Source organism: Hydra viridissima, unplaced genomic scaffold (assembly GCF_058129835.1).
Source record: "Hydra viridissima isolate aposymbiotic clone 2 unplaced genomic scaffold, HvirCarnegie_v1 scaffold_9, whole genome shotgun sequence".
NCBI lineage: Eukaryota > Metazoa > Cnidaria > Hydrozoa > Anthoathecata > Hydridae > Hydra > Hydra viridissima.
In genome coordinates this window covers 2,256,610-2,275,439 of record NW_028324308.1, presented here as the reverse complement: position 1 = coordinate 2,275,439, position 18,830 = coordinate 2,256,610, and positions in this window count along the sequence as shown.

The following is an 18,830-nucleotide window of genomic DNA, read 5'->3' as shown; positions in this document are numbered from 1 at the left end:
TACTTGTTTGTTATTTGAACCATCATGACTTATTAAAAATTCTATTTTTGTAAAAGCTAGTGAGGCCAGATCAGAACACTAATACTATATGACACAAATAGTCTAATAAAGTTTTTTAAACAACAATAATAATTGTAAATAATCGATTGGCAGTCCAATTGCGAATAATAGCAATGTACACAATGATATTGTGTTAAGATAATCATTATCATAGTGTATAACATGGTAAAATGAGCTTTAAATACTGAGTAATGTATTAAGAATAACAATTATAAATGAAGAATAGGTATTCTTAATGCATCATTGAAAGTACTTATATCAGATGTATTATTAACTTATTTTAATGACATAAGTTGTGACAATTTATGTAGAGTGTATTTTTAGCAAATGTTCTTTAAACATTGTATTAATGGTAATATAATAAAAAATACACCTCATCATACATATCATCTACAGCCAAAACCAATGGCATGAATTTTGATAAATATGAAATTTTAATTATTTTAGACATTTTAGTCACAGAATAGCCACGAAAAATTAATTGGTGTGATACTTCTTTTTTTCGCTGCGGACAATTGTATGTTTTATTAGTCACGCGATATTTAGCGTGTGGCGCGAAATTTATAAGTATGGCGTTACATTTAAACAGTTATACTCTCCGTGACATTTATAATTGCTTGGAAATTGTATAAATCGCGCGACTTAGAGCATTTCTTTGTTAAGATTAAAAAGTGGCGTGAAATTTTAGTATTTTGATGTGACATTTAAGAATTTGGCGTGACATTTTTTGCAGTGTAGCATTGTGCAGTGAAAACGTAGTGTCTAAATTGCTTTCCAATATTGCGTTTTTTGTCAGAGACCTCATAGGTTTTGTAATAGCTCATTAAGACGTGAAAATTACATAATTTTTTTTAGTGTAATGAATGCTGCTATCGAATCTGAGACAGCTTGATTTGCCCCTCTTCCATTTGAAAAATCTTCTGTCATAAACATTTATTAAACCACGCGATGACGTCAAGTATTTTTACAGTAATTAATATATGGTATGAAGTTGGTAATTATTATCTTATTTTTAGTTACGAATAATTGTCAACTATGTCAGATTTAGTATAAATAACGCTGTTTTCTTAATAAGAATATATATAAACAAGTTACAAAAAAGGCGTTGAGTCGATCTTCCTTAGTCAGTTAAAAACAAAGAAATATTCACAACACTTCGTTTACAAGGTGCTTGCTCGTGGAAAAGAGATGTTTAACATTTTAATGAATTGAGAAGAGCTTAAAGCTTAATTTATTTGTGCTGAACAATCACCTTCAAATTTTACATTTAGATTCAAAGCAAGACTTTTAAAAGAAATGCTGTTAGACATAGACAATTTTCTTTTTTTTTCACTTTATAACACCTACTGTTTAGGAATTTGAAAGAACGAAAAGCCTCTTTCAGCAAACAAAAGCTGATCCAATTGATCTTTACAAACAATGAATTTGTGCCTAAATAAGCCTTAAGCACAGAATTTATGATTTAAGCAGTAGCAAGAAGAGTACATAAGACGTTGACTAAATTTATAAAAGAATGTAATTTTTTTTTATATAAGTGCAATCATAGCACTGGCTCTTGTATCAAAATAAGAAATGTAAAAAAAATATATTTGTATGTACTCGATAAAGCTTATATTCAAGTAACATCAAGACGATCATCATTAATGGAGACATTTAAAAAGCTATCGAACTTGAATCCAGACATAATTTTGAGTAAAGGATTTTTTTATTAAACATATTCATTAAGAGAAATAACACATTAAACAAAAAATTTGTTTACTGTGTTATTTCTCTTAATGAATATGTTTACCCCGAATAATTAAAATAGTGAAGCAATCTATACATGGTCTAACATGGCATTATTCCATGAAAAGAATAACCTTTTGTCAACTTTTTAAGAAACTATTAGGGGAACATGGGGCAAGATGACGAACGTTTTGAAAAGCACTTATATCTTATTCAATAACTGTTTCAATGAGTAAAACTTTATCAAAAAGTGGAAAAAAAATTATCATGCGTCACATATGTATAAAAAAAACCCATATAAAAATTAAAAATAGCCTGGAAAAAACTCATTAACCAAAGTTACCTCAAATTATCATCTTGCCCCGTATGCGGGGCAAGATGGCGGCTTTAAAAAAAGTAAACTCCATTATACCATTACCTTCTTAAATAACGCGATATCATAAATTCTAGTTAATAAGATATGTAATACAAACGGTTATGTAACTTTTTTTTAACAATTAAACTATATATTTATATAGGGCTATGCAAATAAAAGTCTACTAATCAGTTCATAGCAAATTCCAACACAACAAAATAAAGCAAATGTCAAACAAAATATTTTAATCCATAATAAAGCAATATAATAATGACTAAGCTACACAAAAGGTATTACATTACAAGGTTTATGGTAAAACATGTACTTTGGCGAATGGACAAACGAGTCATCTTGCCCCGTTCATCTTGCCCCTAGGCTAGTTAATCTTCAAAATGACTCAGAACTCTACATAAATAAGTTATCATAGTTTAATACTACTTGTATGGCTTCCAAATTGAACAAACTGAATGAGAAATTCTTGCTTACCTTTGGCTGGTAATGTAATGATGAAATAAATCAAATACAAATGGATAAATTTTTTTTTTTCCTTGATATAGGAAAAACCTTTTTAATAATTATCTTTGATTCCAAAAATAATATTTATAAAGAAAGCATAAATAAATCTAGTAGATGTAATCTACTTCCCTTTCAGCTACAATTAGATTTCATATTTAGTTGAGTTTTGAAGATAACAATATGTTTTCACCTTGCCCCATTCGTCAGCTTACCCCATGTTCCCCTACTTTAGAAACGACAATAAGATTATAGTCGAGTTTTTATAGCATTTATTAATTAATAGATTATTTTTTTAAGCTGCCGCACTATGCGTTGCTAAGCGGAAATAGGATTTTGTACATATTTTTTAGTGATTTTTCATATTTAAACTTTTTAAGTTTTTTTTTTATTGCATTCAGTTTTTAATTCTCTATAAAAAAAAAAAAAATTAGTTTTGGTTTTTTTGAACTTTTGATATTTTAAGGGTTTTTTCAAGGTTTTAAAAAACTCGCGTTTTTGTTAAAATCCTTTCAAAGTATATGATAAGTGCAAGGACTACTATACGGCAGGACGCGCAAAGTCGATTTCCTGACTCTGCTAGCGAAGGCCATTCAATATTTCTCACTAAACTCTTATTTAACTAAACTTGGCCGAAATAACGTTCTATAAAATCAAATTACTGAAATATTATTAAAATAATTTTGCGTTATTGTTAATAAAAAATTAATAACAAATTAAAAACTTATTTAAAAAAGCATAAAAGATCAATATAAAAAAATTCCTCTATGAAAAAACGTAAACATTATATCCTCTAGAGACTTTTTAACAAAGTGAAAACTTTAAAAAAAAAAACATGAATTTAATATAATAAACTTCTTAAAAAAAGAAACAACAAAATATTATATATATATCATAATGACATTATTCAGCTAGGCGTGCCTTCTTAATTGATGTCTGATAAAGACATGCATTTTTCGTTTGGTCTTTATCCAAATTCTGCATTCCATGCAGGAGAACATTTGCCGAACGCCTGAAAAGGCTTTTTGAAGATAAACCTAAATCATAGTACGTGTCCATTTCAGAAAGAATGTTTATAAGTCTTTTTCTACAATATGCTCTGTGTTTTTTTTCTTTTACAAAGCATAAACCAATTTTAACTAGTTGATAGGTACACTCAAGTGGGACTGTCAAATATCCCCTTGAAACTTCCTCAATAAAGTCTTTAGCTTCATTTTTTAGTTTTGGTTCATCATCTGGATAAACTAGTTCACCTTCACATTTTTTCTCAAGCCACTCTGCCACATAGGCAGCAGAGTTCTCTTCAGTTTCAAAAAGACTCACATCATAAATGCATGTTTCAATTGAGGTTGCATCTTCAATACTAATTGCACCCTCGCAAATGTGACCTTTTCTATTGGGTTGCCCTACTTCCACTGATTCTAAAAATGATGCAGCAAACCGAGCTAAACGCTTTTTAAAAGCAGAGAAAACATCACCAGCTGCCATAAAAGCATTTGCCCCTGTTGATTGTCTATAAACAGAAAATTCTCCTTCTATTCTGTCACTTTGTAGCTCACGAAGCAAAACATAATCAAAACCAACTGAAAACAAATGCTTGCAGATAGCTATCAACCCTTCAGTGGTTTGCACAAGGGCTTTTTTGGTATCATGGGTAACACACTGAACTCGTTCAGGTCCATGTCCTGATTTCATACATTTAAATATGTCTAAAAACAATTGAAGATTATTTGAATCTTTATCTTGCACAGATCGGTTGTGATCTCTCAGCCTAATATCTTGCCCTTTTGCAGAAACATTAACAATGTTCCACCAATCTAAAATATTCTGAATAAAAGAGGAGGTTTCATAAGCTCCTTTTAGTTTTAGGGCAGCTACTACTTTCTCATTAAATACTCTTAAAACATGTTGCACATTCTGTAGTTGAAGTCTCGAAGGATAAACAGCGGCATAGGATAAAAGAACTGATTTTAAAATGCTCTCTTTCTCATATTGATATAGACCTTTCACATCTGAAAATGAAGCTATGGTTTTTTTTATCTAAAGATATCTTTTGACACTTTTCAGAAATCCAATTATTTCGTAAGCATTTAAGTAGATGAACTGTGTCAAACAAAAGAAACCAAACACGATGATCGTCTAATGGATGAATGGCCTGATAGTCAGTAATTCTGTTAAATATTTTGCAGTATTGCTGATTGATTTTATGATTATCAGTTAAAAATCCTAAAACTATTCCACTGTGTTTTTCAATTATAATAGCAGCTTCTTTCACAACAATGAACTGATACAATGATGTTAGTTTTTGAACAGGAGTAACAGAAATCATTAAACTAGGTCCGCCATGTAAGCATTTCATCATAACACATAGCATAGAGGTTGCTTTGGATTCTGGATCATTTTTTGCCATCCCATTTAAAACTCCACATGAATAAGCAACTGTTGGTCTAATTTTTACCTCGTCAACTATCAAAATAACATTTTTCTGGTAATTATTCTTTACTTTTTCAAACGTTTTTTGTAAAACCTGATCAATGTTATTGGCAGAAATTATAGACTGCAGCTTTCTTTTACTTGGAAGGACTAAAAAATCACGAAGTTGATGGTAGTTGCAGTTATAAAAAGACTCGATTGCATAGCAAAAATCAGCTATAGAGAAACTTTTGTGACGCAAGAGTCTAAGTTGTCTTGTAATGAAATTCAATTTCTTTTGCTTAATATCATCATCTAATTCAAATTCATTTTCTGAAAGAGTATTTGTCACCTTTTCAATAAAATCATTAATATGGAGTCTATAATTATGAACTAAATTAATTGCTTCGAAAAACTGTGAGTAGAAGATTAAGCCATTGTTTGGATTCAATATATTACCTAATGAAACACTAATTCCATGTTTAAAAGCAGAAAAAGTTAGTGGTGAACACAAGGTTTATGAATGAAAATCAGGACTATGGTAGCCCTATCTTTAGGTGATTTAAAAACACGACACTTATTAAATTTTTTATAATTCCCTTTACACTTTACAACGCCACATTTGTTCACCATAATAAAAGTAAAAGATTTTCAAAAATTATTACTGGAACGTAAAAGAACACTACAACTTTGATAAAAACAATGGCCTTCGCTAGCGAAGTCAGGAAATCGACTAGCGAAGTCAGGAAATCGACTTTTTCCTGCCGTATAAGTGTTAAATTTTTATATTATTTTTATGCGAAATTAAAATAATCTTATACATGAATATTTGGGCATGTGGCCACAGTGCACAGTGGGCCAGAATGCACTTTTACTGAAGAAAATTCGTAACTAATTTAATATTAGAGCTATATTCACTAAAATTAGTATGAGTACTAATATGATGTCTGCGCTTTTTATGAAGGTAATATTTTTTTATTTCGTTGCTATCGATACCTATATTTTGCTTAGCAACAGCCTACTTTTGTTACCTGCTAGTGATCGACCGGAATTCGGTCCGGAACCGAAATTCCGGTTCCTGTTCCGGGTTTATTTAAGATTTCTGTTCCGGCCGGATTTCCGGTTCAAAATGCTACCGAAAATATATATTATAAAGCTTTATTTAGCATAATACCCTTATGATCATTTTTATAAAAATGATTAAAAAAATTTTTAAGTTAGTTGTTAAGCTTGAGAATTAATGTTAATAAAATTTGGCTTTGTTTGAAAACTAATTAATTTTCTTGTTTAAATTAACTTTAAATTAATATTCATATCTTGTAATGTTTTTATCGCTATTATTTGAGCTGAAGTTACACCATTCTGATTCTTACCAGCTCATTTTCTTAAACATATTGTCATGATCCAAATGGACAATTTTGAACCTCCTAAAGATGAATTTGGCTCCTGCAGCTCATCTTTTTCGCACATTGTAAAAATTATTGCGCAACTTCGAACAGGGGAAAACGATTAATGTGCATTTTGACAATCCAAAAAATCATTTAGGTGTTAAATGATTTTTTTGGATTGTCAACTGCTTCTCTATGCCTTGGGTTTCGGAAAAACTTTTAAAAAAAAATGTAAAATTTTAGTTATTTTTACTACATTAACTTTTGTTTAAATTAGAACTAACTTTTTAAAAATATATTACTTGTTTTCGGTTCCGGTTTCGGTTCCTGTTCCGGTTGGGATTTATTTTCGGTTCCGGTTCCGGTTAGGAATATTTAGAATCTATTACCGGTTTGGTTCCGGTTCCGGCAAAATATCTGTTCCGGTCGATCTCTATTACCTGCAGATATTTTATAAGTGCTATATTCACTAAATTTGGCATGAGTACCAGTATGAGATCTTACTTCTTACAAAAGTGATAACTTTTTAAATTTAGTTGTTATGGATACTTACATTGCTTAGTTACCGGATACTTTTCTTAGTTACAAAGTGGAAAATTGATATTTGAATATTTTATCGGATTTTTGACCCACCTATATTGAATAACAATTGAGTATTTAGGTAAATAATGTTTTAGGAATAATAAAAGCAAAAAATAGTGCAAGAAAACATCAATTTTAAATTACATCAAAAAATTATAAAACAATGATATCGTTTGAAGATTGTTTAAGTAATTGTAAAACATCTGAAGGAAATACTTTATGATTTGTTTGGTGTGATGTTGATTTACGCAGTGATGAAATAACAGGATCACTGGAAGTTAGGAGTCTATTGATAAGATTAGTATTTGTTGCTTTTCTGTATGTTTTTCGGCTGAAATTTTCGCGATAAGATTTGAAGTCTTTATTTCTAGCCTCTTGAGCTTCCTCTGACATAAGTCCGATGGGTAATGTAAGGCTTTTAATTATGTCATGTCCATGAAACTATACTTTGTGAACTGATTGAGCCATGTAATACCATGGATAAGGGACGCATATAGTCTAAAAGTGTCAAAACAATAATCCTTGAACTTTAAGCAGTCTATTTCATATCCTGAAGAGAGCGTTACCAAGATAATGTAAAATCTGAATATAAGGTTTGATCAATACCCAGAATTTCAGCTGTTTGTTCATATGCTGCAAAAGCACATCTTAAGGTATTGCCATCATTGCTTGTTCCAGAACCACCACTTTTAGGGAAATCAACAAGTCCCATTTTGTTCATAAAATTAGTCTGAATCTTTCGTTTAGCTACAGATGCCTTTTCTTTGTGTTCTTTAGATCTTGCTTGCCACTTTCTTGTTTCTTTTTTATATGCAATGTGCAATACCATCTCAAAAAATCGAATCCATGCATGAAGACTGGAAAGACCATATTTGATCTCTCTGTTAGTATAATCTATGTTAAGGATATCAAGACTATTCATATTTTTTGGAGAGACACCACACACTGAACAGCATTGGTATGAGTTATTTTTTTCAGATAATATTGTTTGAACCTTCCCATCAATCATTGTAAGTTCAATAATACTCTTCAATAGAAGATCCGCTTACCTCTAATAAAATCATACCCTAGGTTTCTACCTCACTTTTAATGTACTGATCTTCTTCAATCACAGATCCCTTATATTCCATTTTCTATGCAAATCTTATGGGTCTACATTAGGCTGTGGAGGACAACTTTTGATTTCTCCAAATAGGCACTTTTTCGTTGCTGTTGTTAAATCCAGTAAAATCCAATGGGACTAGACAAGTAATAAATAATGATTCTTCACGCTTTAAATCTCTGTTAATGTCAGGTTCTGATAAAACTTGTTTATAAATCCTTTGGCCAGTAACACCATCAAAACCAGCCTTACACGTTAGTGTCATTGTTTTTATTGCTTTGTCGTTCAATATCAAGTGCCTTAGCACAGGTTCCCGAACTGCACAGATTCTTTGCAAAGTATGAATCATTAAATCTTTTAAAGGAACTGAAGCTGAATAGTCCTCCACTGTTATGTTTGCAGGATAACATTCCAATTTTGCATCTCTGACATCATTGAAAGCGGGGTAGATGTTATACTCTTTCTCCAAGGCTCCGCTTCTAATAAATTGATAGGAAGCATTGGTCAGACTTGCATCAATTATTAAAGCCAGGCTTCGTCTGCTGAATATTTAGTTGCTTTATCTGTATTTGAACTATTTAAAACGGTCTTGGCAGCAATAACAATAGATTCATCTCTAAATTTTTTATTAGCAGCAAAAAATAATTCATTGGATGAATGAGGTTCAATTAAACAAGATACACGCCGTTTTTTAGTTTTATTAGAACTTTTATTAAATGCAACTGGTTTTCGACCACGTCTACTTGCAGTTGGTTCATTGTCTTTTTTTCTGACAATTAAATATTCATTAAGCCAGTTTACAAACTTCTTTTCAAAATTTTTGACAGTATGGTTTGCAGATTTCCACTTTTTTTTATATAAGCAAACAAATCTAAAATCAACGTCTTTAAAATCAGCAAATTTTGGCTGAATAAATTTTAATATATCTTCAGTAATATTTTGTTTTGAAATACTGAGATTGCTTTTTTGGAGAAAATTATGAATGTCTAAGTTTAACAAAACCATATCTAAATAATTATTGTAACAAGTATTTTGTATTTAAAAGTTTAATGTTATAATATATATGCCGCCTGGACTACTAATACTTGTTAGTAATTAAGTTACTACAAGTGTTAGTAATTAAAATTAAAAGTAATTAAGTTACTGTCAGTGTTAATAATTAAATACTAACAACTACCGAAAATATGTTGTTACTATGCTATGCAAAGTAAGGTATCCATAGTCACCAAAAAAAGTTAACCTCATAAGAATTGTGAATCTCATTTTAATACATACCCCCAATATTGTGTACTTAGCGGAAGTAAAATACTTTTAAAACAACGTTAATGTAAAAATGAGTTGTTGCTATGCAAAATTTAGTACCATAGGAACCAAGTTAAAACATACATAAAATCTGAACGGGGATTTAAGGGGACAAGCAATCAATTAAAACTCGATTGAAGCATCATATAGCTCAAATAAATACAAGACAACACATGGCAAATTGTGGTAATTATAAGTTATAGTGCGGCAAAAAATAAATTTTTTAAGGAATTATCTTTTTTTAATCTGTGATTTTCAAAGTAAAACTGAGTTAACATGCTATGACAAATTTATTTCACACATTGGTTTTTCTTATCTCTAAATACTCTAGAATAACATGTACTAATTTTTTGTTTCAAAAACGGAGATGTAATTGAAATAAAACACAACGTTGATGTCACAGTTAATTACTTATTTATAATTTTTTTTTTCTTTTTTTATCTCAATATTCAAATGCTTAGAGTCCTGGTAACTAAGGGATTTAATACAAATAAATTATCAATAAATTTCTCCAAATATATGTAGATACTAAAATTAAGTAGGTTTTCAAGATTAGACAACTAAAATTTTTCCCATTTTGTCCACCTACTGGCCCACTGTGCAGTGGTCGCCTCGCATTTTTTAAATAAAATATAGCTACTGCAAATTGACTTTACTGCCATGTAAAAATATTCAGGCAACCTCTGTGACCTCATGCTTTAAAATCATTTTTTTACTGTGAATTTTATTCAAAAACCGAATAAAATTTTTGTGAAGCAATTCCCAGCAAACATGTCAGCGTTGAATCAACGTTGAAAACCGGTCGCAGCGTAGAAAAAGCGTTAGTGACAAAAACAACGTCTTTTCAACGTTATGTTGCGACGTTTATGCAACGCTTTTTTAGTAACATTTTTTCAACGTTTAGTTGCGACATTTTTGTAACGTCTTTTAGTAACGTTTTTTCAACGTTACGCAACAACGCTTAATCAACGTATCTTTAACAACGTTACATATCTTTGCAAAATCGATTACTTTGTCAACGTTTCCGCAACATCTTTTGCGACCGGTTTTCAACGTTGATTCAACGCTGACATGTTTGCTGGGTGACGAGAGCCTGAAGGATATATTATACTATAGTTGGATTCATCAAAAAAAACCTTTTTTTCTTGAGTTTCCTTAAAAAGTTTTAAAGATGTGTTTCTCTGGTGAAAGTGACATCTTTTTTAAGTTTTTTAAATTTGGATAAATTCTTAATGATTTTGTAGAGACCGTTGTCATAAATATTTTTATCTAGAATAACCACACTATATCCTTTATCTGGTTTTATGTTAACGGCATCTGGATTTTTACATAATTTATTTAGAATGTCATGCTTTTTTAGAGTTTTTTTAGATGGGCGATATTTATATATATAGGAATTATCAAATTAAGAAAGTTCAGCTTTATGTTGACTGAAGTTTTTATTATTTTTTAAATTATTCTGAAGATATCGTTTATGAGTTCAAATGAAGAATATGTCGGTTTTTTTAAGATACTGTGGTTAAATAGATCAGTTCAGTCCATTTTTAAGGATGTCTAACTCGTCTTCTGAAAGCTTAAATGAAGAAAGATTCTTAATAATACCCTAAGTATTAAAAGGTACTTAAACTATGACCATTAGTTAGTCATGGCACACCTTTACACCACACTCTGCTGCCTCATTTACCTCCTGATGTTTGTCGACAATCAGCTTCATGTTTTGATAGTCTTCATGTTTTGATAGTTAAATTTTTTAATTTATTTTTGTGTATTTTTAAACATTTTTTTCTTTTTCCTTTTTGGAAGTTATTTTTCAAAAGCCTTATTTAAATAAACAAAAATAAATTGGATAGGTAAATATTAAAATTAGTTTCAATTAAAATAACCTCATAAAATTGTTGTTTCTCCTCGTTGCGTTTTACTATTTACGTATATCACGTATATTTACATATCTCATATCTCCTCGTTACATACATATCTCCTCGTTAAGCTTTACTATTGCACTTCGGAGTAATCTGTTCCGTATAAGGCGAGTGTCCAATTTCGTTACGCCCGGTAAATTAAAACAAATCAACTTTGGCAAAGCTTCTAACTTTTTATAATCATTTAAAAAATTTAAACCTAAATCTGCTTTGCATAACTTTAATTGTAACTTTTCTAGTTTTCTAAAATCACTTTTTGAAAATTGTTTGCACTTGTGTGCTATGTCATTTATTACATTTCCAAAGTTTCTCTTCAGCACAACATTTTCTCGGTACTCTGCATAAACGTTTTTAGTTTTGCTTCATTTTTATACAAAGTTAGTCTGTTAAATGTTTAGTTGATAGAGCTTATCAAATAAGCAACACTGGTCTCGGTCTTAGTCGTGATACTAACGATCTTTTTAAAGTTCTCAAACGCAACTTGTACCCGTTTTGGTTGATTTAAAAAATCCATAGCTCTTATATTAACAACACCAATATCGACATTTCATCGCGTTCGGATAACCTACAAAATCATCAGTGTTTTAAACATCCTTATATTGGAAAAATATCTCATTTAACAAAACAAAGACTAAACGCAATCATCGAAAGATATTGTAAATCGGTCACCGTAAGATTGGTTTTTACTTCATTTAAAATTGCAAAATTTTTTTCCGCAAAAAATTCCTTTGCTACAGACTTTTATTCATTTTTTGTCTATAAATTTGAACGCACAGGCTGTAAATTCTGTTATATTGGCGAAACTACTCCCCATTTAGAGACACGATTAATTGAGCACCAAAAAGGAATAAAAACTCACATATTGATAAACATATTCATTCAAATGAAAGCTGTTTTAATAGTTTTAATCATGCTAACTTTTCAAATTTGGATTCACTTCCAACAAAGTTATATTAAAATTCAAAGAAAGCATGCACATAGAGTGGAAAAAACCCACTATTAATAAACAAATCAATCATGTAAATATGACAATATCAATCTAGTTCCTTTTAACATTACAGGGGTTTTCGTATCTTTTTTAAATATATATATATATATATATATATATATATATATAGATATATATATAACTACTATAAAAGGCGGGTTCTGGCTCATTGATACTTTTCTATACTTAAGGGTTCTGGCTCATTTCCATTTTTGCGCATTTTCATAATGAGATGACATTATGAAAAAAGGTTGTGAATGTGTTAGTTAATTTATTCTTTATTTTGGTTGTTCTTCAAGTATGGAAAAAGGTGTTTATATTTTTCTCTTCGAAAAGTTTTTACCGTTTTTTTAATTCTTTTCGCGGGAGAATTAAAAACTTATGAAACAAGATAATTGTCAAAAATTTCGCTTATTGAGTTGTATACATGTGCTTGACCCATTTCATCAAATCTAATCGTATACTTTCTTCCCCACTCGTCATGTGCAGTAAATTCGCATCCAGCCGCATGAATTTCTTTTTCTTCATCAAACAGATGCGCACGACCCATGGTATCAAATTCAATCACATACTTCCTCTCCATCTTTTTATTTATGCCAAGAATTTTATTTAAGTCATTTTCAATTTTTTTTTCATCTGTACATTAGATCCTTTGGATCAATGGAAATTCTTCGAATTTTTAAGCGTAATAATAGACTTGTCCGAGAAGAAGGTAAAAGCTTCCGGATTGACCGAATTGAGCATCACCAGAGTTGAGCGTGACAACGAGTCTTCTACCAGCTGCGACACTGGGCATGGAGTCAGCTTCTCCGAAATTTCTGTAAAAGGAGATGGTGGTTGTAGAACCGATGGATGAAGTGGATTGATACAGAAGTCCTGTTGATTTGTTGTTGAAGGAAGTCACATTTGTCCCGTTCCACGACGACAAGTAAAAATCTTCCAATCCAGAAGAGGAAAAGAAGCATGTGCTGTCACCGTCATATCCTGGAAAATACGTGTAATTGTTGGTGTTGTACGGTGTCCAAGGAGTGAGAACAGTGCCGTTACCTGGAGGTAAATTCCCATCGTACATTCGGACTCTAGATTCCCACCAGTTTCCAGAGGCACCAATGATGTGCATCCTGATGTATTTCAACGACACACCATGTCCTTTTCCGTTGGTGTTCATCAAAACGTATTCGCTGCCATAACTGGTGTTCAAATATCGAAACGTTCTGCAGTACAGCTTGTAAAGAGGGATGGTTGCAGGAATGGAAGCAAGTGTGGAAATGAACGGTTGAATCCAATACGTGATGGCAGTAGCATTTCTGTTGACGAGTTGAATGGAGACGTCGTTTCTGAAAGGCATGTCCAATGTGAAATATCCTCCCAAGGAAGTGGTGTTAAACATGTTGCATCCCTGCAAAGAATTGGTGTAAAAAGCTCCTCCTAAAGGAGAGAAAAGCAAATCGGTAGCAAGTCCTGTTTGATCCACTCCAATTCCTTCCGTTGTTTCTACATAATTCCCCACATTGATTTCTTCGTCAGTGAAGATTCGAATGAAAACTTGACCGGGAATATTCGTGCCAGAGGAGCTGTATAAAGCCAACCACAATCTTCTCAACACTCCAGATTTTCCGGAAAACGCAAACACAGGAGAAGTCGTTAACGCCGCAACCGTCTGAGACTTGAACCCCAAACTGGTAAAGCTAGAGCTTGGAATGACACTGGTCAAACTCGATTTTTGCAACAGCAAGTCTACATAATTCTTTGTTGCTCCGTCTTGCGCGTTTGTCGGATCAGTCACGTTGATCAATTTGTGCGAATTCAAATCCAAATCTGCAGCACCTACAGTCGTACCACCTGAAGCATGCGTGTCTACATAATTTTTCGTAGCTGAATCCGAAGCTGATGTAGGTTCAGCTAAATTAGTCAATTTGTGCGACGTCATGTTAATGTCGGTGTATGAAATAGTGTTGTAAGAGACTTTGGTGTCTACATAGCCTTTTATTGCAGCGTCTTTTAAAGCGGTAGGATCGCTCACATTAATCAACTTGTGAGAGTTCATGTCGATGATCCCTGTGATGGTGCTGGATCCGTCTGTTTTAACACATAGACTCGAACTCACATTGACATAATTTTTTGTGGCGGCGTCATGAAGATTAGTCGGTTCGTTCAAATTGATTGCCTTGTGAAAATTTAAATCCAAATCTGTAGTTCCAATCACCGTTCCAGTTCCACCTGTCACGTGATTGTCTACGTAATTTTTAGTAGCGGCATCGTGTGCGTTGGTGGGTTCACCCAAGTTGATGATTTTATGAGAGTTGTAATCCAAATCTGCAGTGATGGTGCTCGATCCGTCCGTTTTAATATAAACGTTGCTTGTTGAGTCTGATGCAAGATTATCAAAATAAACACTGAATTCGCTTCTGTTGAATTTGTCAATCATTTTTTAATGGGGTAAAATTTTTTTAAATGGGTGAAACTTTTAAAAATCACCAAAGGGTGTTGACAACGTCTTGAAAGCTGTCTCCCTCTTCGCATTTTTTCAAGACGTAAAGACACAAGTGTCCACAATAAGACGTGTTTCCAAATTGAACCCTTTCACTGTTGTAAAAGACAGGACTTTTCAAATAGTCAACGAGCTCGACGAGAGGTGGCTGAGCGTAAGAGTCAAAGCTGAATTTTTTGTCTCCGTCTTTGAACCAACACACCCAATGAAATCCATCTGTGCTCGAATCCCCCGTGTTGACAATTCCACATTCTTTTTTTCTTGACTTTTTTGGCAACGCGTCTCTGACAAAAACTCCTCGAAAGTTTTTTATTTTTAATTTTTTTGCTGCTTCCATCAACTGAATAGTGGATAAAGCCTCGTTTGGTAAAACAATTCCCTCCACATTTATTTTTTTGTTTCTCATTTTTTTATTTTGTTATTTTTTTTAAATTTGTTTCTCCTCGCCTTTATCACTTACCTTTTTTAATTTGTAGTGACCATAAGCCAACGTGTGTATTCCATCTTCCAAAATGACTCTTTTGTCGTCGTTAGAGCTGAGTGCGACTTTGTTGATTTCTTCGGTGTAGACATCGTGATGATGAGATCGTATGACATTCATGGTTGCATGTTTTTCTTTCTTTTTCATTAAGCATTCTTTATAATCTTGATGAGTGATGTGCTTTTCAACCACACATTTCTGAATTCCTTTGCATTTTTTATGTTCTTGATCATCTATTTCTTCAGGGATGTAGTAAGAGTAGAGTTTGGGCCGAAGACCAACAAATTCAACAATGATCTTACCACCAGCATCATCTTTAAACATTCCAAGAACCTTACCGTTTTCTCCAATGTAGAATCCAAAAAATTCAACGGCTTTATGATTTTTAGGAAAGTTGCTCGTGTCAAATTTAGCTTTAACATCGTTATTAATGTCTTTGTAAAAGTCTTCCGTTTCTATTTCATAAAAGAGCGAGTCAGTATCAGTCATGAGTAATTTCAGCTTATCCCCGTATTTAGGTTTCATGTAGTCGTAGTGATGTTCATACATGAGTGTTTTGCTGATGTCTAGGATGCTCATTCCCAAGAAAACAGGTTTGTCGTAAAAAACAAATGTCTTTTCCATGTGAACCGCGATTAAGTTTTCATCAAAAATGGTGTTTCGTTTATATTTAATTTTTTTAGATAATTTTATAGCTTCTTTTCTCGTGGTAATGAGTCTAACATCAACGCGTTTTAGAATATTCTCCATGGTTTTTCCAAACACCGAATTGTTCATCAGCTTGAAAAATTCCTTCTCAAACTCGCTGGTGGCTTTTGTTCTCAATTCGGTGTTGAGATCAATGTATTTTTTCATGAAAGGTTCTTCTTCAAAGGTGATACCTCGATGAATTTTAGTAGTGATCAACCCCATTTGTTCATAGAGTTTTAGGTTTTCATGGTGAATGACATATTTTTCTTTGTTGTTTAAATTGGGAACTAACTTTTCCACTTTTCCAACGAGCATTCTTTCAGGAGCTAAAGGGTAATCATTGTGTAAATCGTGAAGACTTTCAGGATAATCTAAATCAACTTCGAGAATGCAAGGCATGGATTTCCAATTTAAAAGTTCATCCTCAGTCATCCATCTAAATCCTCTAACGGGAAGAGGTTTGCACATAGCCCATCCATAAAGATTATTGGCGTCTAAATACTGAAGGAATTTCGAAGGTTCTGAAGGTTTATAATCATCACCCATGTATTTGTTGTTAGCAGTTCCATGTCGATTGGAGATCATGCAGATTCCACCGCGTATTCCTTTTCGAATCATGTTGAGCATATCAATATCGGTTATAAGCTCTATTACAACTTCAGTTTTCTTTAGCATAGCATCCCAAGCCAAACCAGGGGAGGTGTAATACCAAGCAGGATCAAGACTGTAATGTTCCATGCAAGTGTCTCTAAAAGTTTCAAAGGCATCTGCCAGTATCAACACATCCGACACGTTGTACAAATCGTGATAATCTCTGAACGTTTTGCATTGAAACGTACTCCAAACCTTTTGCGCATGCGCATATTCTTCGTCGCTTATTTTCTCGTGTTTAAGTTTTGAGAAAAACTCTTCTTTTGGTGGTAATTGCGTTTCTTGAAATTTATCGAATCCGTCCACCCAATCGTAAGGATACACGCCTTTTTTACAAAGCAAATTAAATTTTTCACCTTCAAAATGTAATGCAAGGCTTTTAAACTGCTCTGGCTTTAAATTTTTAGACAAAGTATCCAAACTGAAGGAAAGGAATTTAAAGCTGTCGATGAACCTCAATTCAATTTTTTTGTTTTTTGGTTTTCCATCTTTTCCAATGTACTCTCCCACTTTGATTTTTTTCGAGAAGCTGATATATTTTTCTTCATTGTTGGGTATAAAATTGAGTTTTCCACCTAATTTTTTGATAAACAAATGAGTGTCGTAACCAGACAAATTATGAAAAACGATTGGGATGAATTTTGGAACTTGATATTTTTTATTGCAATCGTCGTGAGCCGCTCCTCGATATTTTCCAGTAAAATGACAGTGATCGCGTACTTTGTCGCCTTTGAGATTTTTATTGCAAATTTGGCAAACTGTTGCGGATTTGAAATTATTTTCGTCCTCTTTTGTCAAAACCATCTTTTTTTTCTCGATTTTTCCAAAAAGTTCTTTTATTGCGCTTTCCAAATTTTCAACAAAAAATTGAGCCACGTCTTGGTTCTCGTTTGACGATACGGAAATGACTGGATCGTGCTCTAAAACGGTTTCATCAAAACATTGGATGTAATAGGAAAAGGAACATGGAATGTGTCTTTGCAACTTTTTTGTGTAAGACTGGTTTGAGTTGGGAGCGCACGAGTCTATCGGCTTGATAAAGCTTTCAAAGTCAGCATATACGATAAATGGAACCCTCATTGACTTTCCGATGCCTTTAAACTGAAGAGTTGCACCCTTTTTAGGAAGTTCAATTCTCATTGGAGCGTTTTTATAACAATCTTCTCGATGTTTTTGAAGCTTTTCTTCTTGATCATAACATTGAAGACACCTTCTGCAAAAATGTTGTTTTCTTTTACCTTTTGATGCTGAGGAGCCGGCAAATCGACTGAAACTATTAATGAGACAGTAATGTTCTGTGTCTTTGTTTTTAATATACAGCAAATCAACATTATGCTTTCGATCGAGAAAGTCAGATACTTTCAAAGGGTTGGGTTTTTCATTTTCATACTCAAAAACGCTGATGCTAATGTCTGGATTATTTTTTTCAAACTTGTCAATATTATGGTAATTCACAGGAAACTCCATTCCTTCCCAATTCAGCTCTTTTGACTTTTCAATCAAGTCTTCATCAATTCTTTCGTTGTTTTTATTTTTCAGATTCAACGCTCTGGTAACTGACCATTTAAAGCATTGGTTGTCGTTGTTTTTCATGTTGATGATTGCTTTTTTGTCTTTTAGATCGTCAGTCAGCTCAATGTAGGATCCACCGCTGAGAGGTGTGTAATCGATAAAGTTTATATCCATTCTTAAAATCTTAGATAGGGTGCTATTAGAACCTAAAGCATTGTATTTGACACTACTTTCCAAGACTTTTTCTTCCATCTCACCCATGAGTTCTCTTACATCTGTAGCTGCTCGAATAATTTCCGAGCTGGATGAAAAGCTTGCTTCCCGAGTCACTTCTTCACCAGTCATGATGCTTACAGATTTCATTTCGCACGTTAAAATAATTCTTACTTTTGTATTCCTTTCTCCTTCCATGGTTTGAATGGCAGACTCTCTTACCAAATTAAAAAAGGATGCAATGTCTTGATATTGAGAAGAAGGCTCGTAAGAATATAACCTAACAGTATTACCCAACGCGTGTTCAGCCAACTTGAATTTTATTTTATAAGGCTTTGGCACGGGCTGTTTATACACTGTTTTTAATACAAGTGATTTGATAGACTGTATCTTTTTATCGATTTGTTCCGCTGATTCGTTTACCTTCTCCTTGACTACTTCAGGAA